Source organism: Hippocampus comes, unplaced genomic scaffold (assembly GCF_001891065.2).
Source record: "Hippocampus comes isolate QL1 unplaced genomic scaffold, H_comes_QL1_v1.1 scaffold196, whole genome shotgun sequence".
NCBI classification, from domain to species: domain Eukaryota; kingdom Metazoa; phylum Chordata; class Actinopteri; order Syngnathiformes; family Syngnathidae; genus Hippocampus; species Hippocampus comes.
The window spans coordinates 541000-547137 of NW_017806173.1; the positions used below are offsets into that span (position 1 = coordinate 541000).

The 6138-nt window shown below is 48.6% G+C and overlaps 1 long non-coding RNA gene across 1 annotated transcript in view; it reads right to left on the reverse strand.

Annotated features, from left to right (window-relative positions):
• The window catches only part of LOC109531830 (uncharacterized), a 46153-nt gene extending 40878 nt beyond the window's left edge, over positions 1–5275 (reverse strand). Inside the window, exons 1-2 of the long non-coding RNA XR_002171255.1 lie at positions 5135–5275; positions 4473–4547 (exon numbers count right to left, since the gene is read on the reverse strand). This is a non-coding gene — a long non-coding RNA (uncharacterized LOC109531830). The remainder of the gene's footprint in view (positions 1–4472; positions 4548–5134) is intronic.
• Positions 5276–6138: the final 863 nt, after the last annotated feature.

Genomic DNA, 6138 nt, shown 5'->3' on the forward strand with positions numbered 1-6138 from the left:
TGTGGGGGGGGGTGTGATGAGTGGGGGGGGGGGGTCATGCCCTTGTCACACAGAGCCGCAAGGTTTTAGGGTCCTTCAATCCCTTAGTGAGTCGCAAAGCACTTCATGAAATAATATACTCTGTCGCTTATGTTCTTTCTTCTTCCTGTCGTGCCGTAAACGCAACCCTTCGCCACATGGAGCAAGGCCCCTTTTCCCAAGTGCTGGGCCCCGGGGGCCCCGTAGACACCTTTTCTCTGCAATGAGGAGGCAATACAATGGAGAGCCGGAGCCCAGTTTGGTACAGTACAAACAGAGAGCTCAAGCAGGGCCCGGAGAAAATGAAAGGCCTTTGTCCGCCTTTGTCAGGACACGGAGAAAGCGGGAGAGCGAGCGCTTGTGGATCAAATGAGACAAAAGAGAAACAGATCGAGAGAGGAAGGAGACAGCGAGCTTATGGATCACATGACTCGCCGAGCATTGTGATCCGGAGTGAGGAGCATCTCTCCCATCTGGCCAGAAACGAGAGAAACAGAAAAGGAAATGCGGAGAGAGAGAGCGACAGAGAGAAAGAGAAAGTATTGAGTAAGTGCCAGCGACATCTGCTCCCGTGTGGGCACAACAATATCACTCCGGCTAGATCAACCTCGTCACTTTCAAAGGCAGAGATCCACGTCGGCTTTGCTCCGCGATCTTCGGAACAGTTTTCGGTTCACGTTGGGAGTAAAAACGTTCGATTCATTAAGCTTCTGGAGTTTATCTCCAGGTACTTTGGTGGGTATTACTTGACGATGACGGTCGTAGGGGTTAGCGGTAAGCTCATCCGGCTCATAATTAAGAGATCCAGGTCCAGTCCAGGGCTGGACCTGGATCGGTTCCGGTTTACCGACGACCCCAAGGAGGAGTAGCACGAGGTACAATGGCAGTCAAAACGTTTTATTCGCTAAGTAAGCTTCTCATGCCAACACGATCGGAGCTTATCTCCAGGTACTTTGGTGGGTGTTACTTGGCCTGACGGTGACGGTCGTAGGGGTGGCGGTAAGCTCATCCGCCTCATAATCAAGAAATCCAGGTCCAGACCAGTGCTGGACCTGGATCGGCTCCGGTTTACCCACGACCCCAAGGAGGATTAGCACGAGGAACAATGGGAGTCTAAACATTCTATTCACTTAGTTTCTCATGCCGACACGATCGGAGCTTATCTCCAGGTACTTTGGTGTTACTTGGCCTGACGATGACGATCGTCAAGGTTAGCGTAAGCTCATCCGCCTCATAATCAAGAGATCCAGGTCCAGTCCAAGTGCGGACCTGGATCGGTTCCGGTTTACCCACGACCCCAAGGAGGAGTAGCACGAAGGACAATTGGATGGATGGACAATGGATCAAAGTGTGGAAATGGTTTTCTGTCCAACTTACAGTCCAGGGCAGGGGTAGGCAACTCCGGTTCCTCGAGGGCCATATCCTGATTCAAACGATCAGCTCATCAGCAAGCTCTGTGGAGGCTTGAACAATCGAATCAGGTGCGTTGGAGTAGGGAAGGACCTACAACAGGCAGGATATGGCTCTCGAGGAACTGAAGTTCCCTCGCCCTGGTCCAGGGTATAGCCCGCCTTTCGTACGAAGGAATCTCCGGGCCTTGATTCAGTTCTTTCTTTGACATTTTGATTCCAAGTAGTTGAAGGCAACTTCGTGCTAAAATTACATTTTCTCACGCAAAGTCCCCGCGATTCTCAAATTGTCCCATGGATCCAGTTTTTTTTTAGCAAAAATACATTTGCATTGATGGGAGTTGGGCTCCAACACCTCCAATTTGTTTCCTCGACGTAAAATGTCATTAATGCCACACTCGGTTATTCACATGATCTTCTCTTGGAAAACACTGAGGAGTGTTGTACTGTATTGTTCGAAGCAGCTCACAAGCCCCGCCTCTTGTTATGCAGTCCCTCTCGTCATCATGTTACATTCATATCAGAACAACTGGCAAAAAAAAAAACGTGTGGCTCTGATATGGTGCCATATATATCATGAACATTTTTACAAAAGCAAAAAATAGAGACACGACTGTATCGCCGCTGTATCTAACAAATGGCAAAGGACCGTTTTTTTTTTTTGTTTTTTTTTTTTTTGATTTGGTAAAGGGACACTTGACTAGGACAAGGCCCTTTTCCATTCCAATTGACGTTTGAAAAGTTGGAAGGGAACGCTTGTGAAGTACCTGCATGTAAAACTGGGAAAAAAAAACAACCAAACTTTAATCAAACGGCTGGCGATCCGAACAGATTCTGAGCGAGCGTAGACAAGCTAATCTGTGTTGTTGAGGGACTGCGCCGTGCCCTCCGACGCCATTTATCTCTTCGAAGAACCCCCCCACCCCAGCTCCACACCCAACCCTCCACGTTGAATACTCAGTCAAAGTGGAGAGGGCGAAAATCTTCCCTCCTAATTTTGCATGTCATCTCCCTCCAAAATGCTTCAAAGCCGAGACCCCTTTGCCAAAAGATTTTCCTCCCGCCCCTTCTTCCCCTTTGCCGCGTTTCCTCGCTCCCGGACTCGCCGTCGTCACAGCCGCCGCTCGGCGCCAGGAAATCGCTTCTAAACAGGAGCGCGCGCTCGCGACGCGGCGAAGAAGGCTCGAGAGTTTTACTTTCAGATGTCATTCCAATAGCGGCGCATCTGCGACGCGCCGTGCATCTGCTCGCCTCGGTGCCGAGCGCTGATTGAAACGAGGACAGAAAACATCCTCATTATCGCGGGCGACGAGCGAGATGCCCCCCCCCCCACCCCCCCCCCCCCCCCCCCCCACCAAACAGCCCTTTTAATACAATCGCTCACTTAACTGCAGCCTGCTTTTGGCGCACCGCGCCGCTGCCAATCAGTCTGGTGTCACTGACAATAGTGGGGGCCATTGTTTCAACGTCCTTTCATACAACGCTTCATTTGTACTTTGGTCCAAAACTGACGATTTATCACCAGATTTGCTTGTACTGATTACAAGTTGAAATTTTTCATCAGGAAATTGCAGAAAAGTGAACTCACACATATAGCGGACTTTTAATTTTTTTTTTTTTTTTATGACAAAATGTACCCGCGGGGGCAAACGCTAGCAGGGATACCCCAAAAAACCCCCACAACAGTGTACAACTGAACTTCATGATGATGAAGTCATCGTGGGTCAAACGCAGCGAACCGAAAAACTGCAGTTCTTGAGGTGGTCTGTCGGGGGAGACTCCACTTAACCGGCCTCCGAAAGTCAACTCAATAGTTCGGCACCAGTGTTGACGGTCATTGATCAGTCGGCTTGCTCTTATCACAACTTGTCCACTACCTCGGACCGGAAGCCGCTAGCGTTTAATGGGCCTCTCTGATCCGCCGCGAATTGTCGTTGTTATTCCATCGGGATTTTTGATTTTATTTTTTTCCGAATGACTCACAAAAGTACAACACCGCTTATTATGTCGACGTCGGGGATAATTTCCGAGCAACGGGCACCGAGAGGAGTATGAATGGATTCGAATAAGAAAAAAAAAAGTGGTGGGGGGGAGGGATGGCCAGCTGACTTTCATTTCGTGTGTTTTTGCGCCATTAGCAGGCAGGGGTCAGCGGGGGTGAGGTCGTTCACCACGTTTAATAGCCACAGAATGGACTGTGGACGTAGTAATAGACTGATAACAAACAGAGGGTTGGGGAAGTGGGAGGTGGGGAGGGGAGGGGCAAGGTAGAACTTTGTAGGTGCAGTCAGATTTTAGATACGTTTTGGAATACTTTTGACCTATTCCAAAAGTGGCGATTATTTCCCGATTTTCTCTCTCTCTCATTACTCGAAAAAAAACTTTATGCGGACCAGACAAACAGCGCCACACGCAAATTAGGCCTCACCTTATTGCCTTTAAAAAGAGAACCCACCCGCACATCAAGAAAGAGTTTTTCTTTCTAATGATACACAATTCAAATGTTTTTATGTAAATATTGTTCTAATTACATGACAAGTGAGGGAAGTGAGTCCCCCCGGTAAGGCAAAAGATAACATTAGGTAAAAGACAAGAAGAGAATGTGAACTTCTTCTGGGGCTAAATGATGAGATGGTGTGTGTGTGCGCGCGTGTGTGTGTGTGTGTGTGTGTGTGTGTGTGTGTGTGTGTGTCGGTGGTCTAATGACGGCGCTGTCTGCAGAGAGCGGAACACAGGAGGGAATTAGTCGTCATTGCATATCAAAGGCTGAGCCATGAGGGATTCGTGGTAGGGTCTTCCTAATGAGAGAGGAGGGGGGGTGTGGGGGGTACCGGTGTGTGTTTTGTTTGCTTAGGTCACGTCCTAATCACAATCGGACGCACCTTCACGACGACCCCTCTTTCCACGTCGGTGTGTTTTCCGCATTTATGAGTCGGGCAGACGCCCCCGTTTGCTCGCGTGAGGTTCCAGACCCCACCCCCCCTGATATTTACGTACATTTGGATATATCGTTCGGACACGTTGAAAATCATGAAATGTCCTTACCTCCTGTTTCTCCTGAGCTGACGTGCTAGCTTGGGCCTCGGCAGCTTTTCCGGAACTCGTTTGGAATATCCAGCTCTGAAAAAAAAAAAAAAAAAGAAAAAAAAAGACCATTCGTCATTTGCTAACAGCTAAGCACAAGATTAGCAAACAGCATTTGGCGATTGGGAAGCAAATGAGCAAATATTTTTGCTCGGCAGGGATGTCGATCGCCGCTTTTTGATTTTTATTGGCTCGTAAATGACAAAAACCTTTCATATGACCGTAACACGACTCCAAATAAGTCATGCTACCAACGTAGCAGCGGCGCTTAGCAAATGTTAGCTTGATAACGCCATCGACAGTCGAACGAAAATTAGCATCGCGCAAACGCAGCGTACGACAATCTTGACATCGTCTCTTGTACTTTGGGGCGAACAACCATGACTGGTGCCACTAAATCCGAACGAGTGAAATTAACCGCATTGTACTTTTCCGTCCCTGAAAAGGTGAGCCCCGATTTGCCGCATGGATGCGTCAAAAAGAGCGCCCGCGTCGACAAAATTAGAGTCTGCCAGCGCTGCCAGGACACTCTGGGCAGGCCTCGGCGTGGGCAGAGGCGCCGGCGAGAATCCCGCGGCTTTTGTGCGACGCACGAGATCAACGCCAGCGTGCCGCGCGCCCACCTCCACATCTCCCGTCACTCCCTCACCTCGCGTACCAATTATATCTCCCGATAACGCGCCTTTGTGCGGTCGCGGGGAGCCATTGGCGATGCCCTCTGTGCCATCTGCAGCGCCAACGCCTCCCCCCGCCGCCCCCTCTCAACCTCCTACCCGTCCCACTCATCACGAGGGTGGGCTTAACCATCTGTGTGCCAGTGTGTTCCCACAGCGAGGAAACAAAAAAGGGAAAGGGGGTGGGGGGGACACTTTTGGAAGGGGCGACAATACAACAAATCCACTTTCGCGGCACTAAGTTGAGTTTCATCACATATTGAAAAGATTAGCTTGTAGCGTGTAGCACGGGTAAACGCTACGAGGTGATGTTTTTATTTTTTTTAACTACTTTTTTGGTCGGGAATCACCCCCATAAGAGTCTACTCGATGTTATGTCGCCACATATGAAACACGAGGCCGAAACACGAGTCACGTCAGGAAAAAAAAAAATCCACAAAGAGATTTTTATAAGGCAGGTCGGACCGCATTGCGTTCCGGACTCTCCGTGCTCAAATGACTTTATTAAGTCATGAAAAGACGACATTTTCGGGATGTTACGTTTCTTCATTTTTCTTTGAAAATTCTCCGAAATTCTCAAAAGAGGATTTCTTAGGAGCACACCGAAGTCAAGATCTAGTTGACTGCCCCTTTTTGATGTTTTTTTATAATTTTTTTTCTTCCCCATCATGTGAATAATTAGACACAGATAAAACGTTCGACATCAAATGATAATGATTCAATCAGGGGGAATTCTTTCACCCAAATTCATCCACCCTGTAACCTGATAACACGGTAAGATGTCCACTGGAGTAACCGCCGTCCCCGAAGGGGGTTTATTCAGATTCGATCGAAAATCAAACATTCTTCTGCAGGTTCCGCCACTTGATTGCATTTGTGTGACTTCACGCTGCGTCGCTTTTATTCCGACCCTAGAAATCATCGGCCATTTAAAAAAAAAAGAAAAAAAAAAA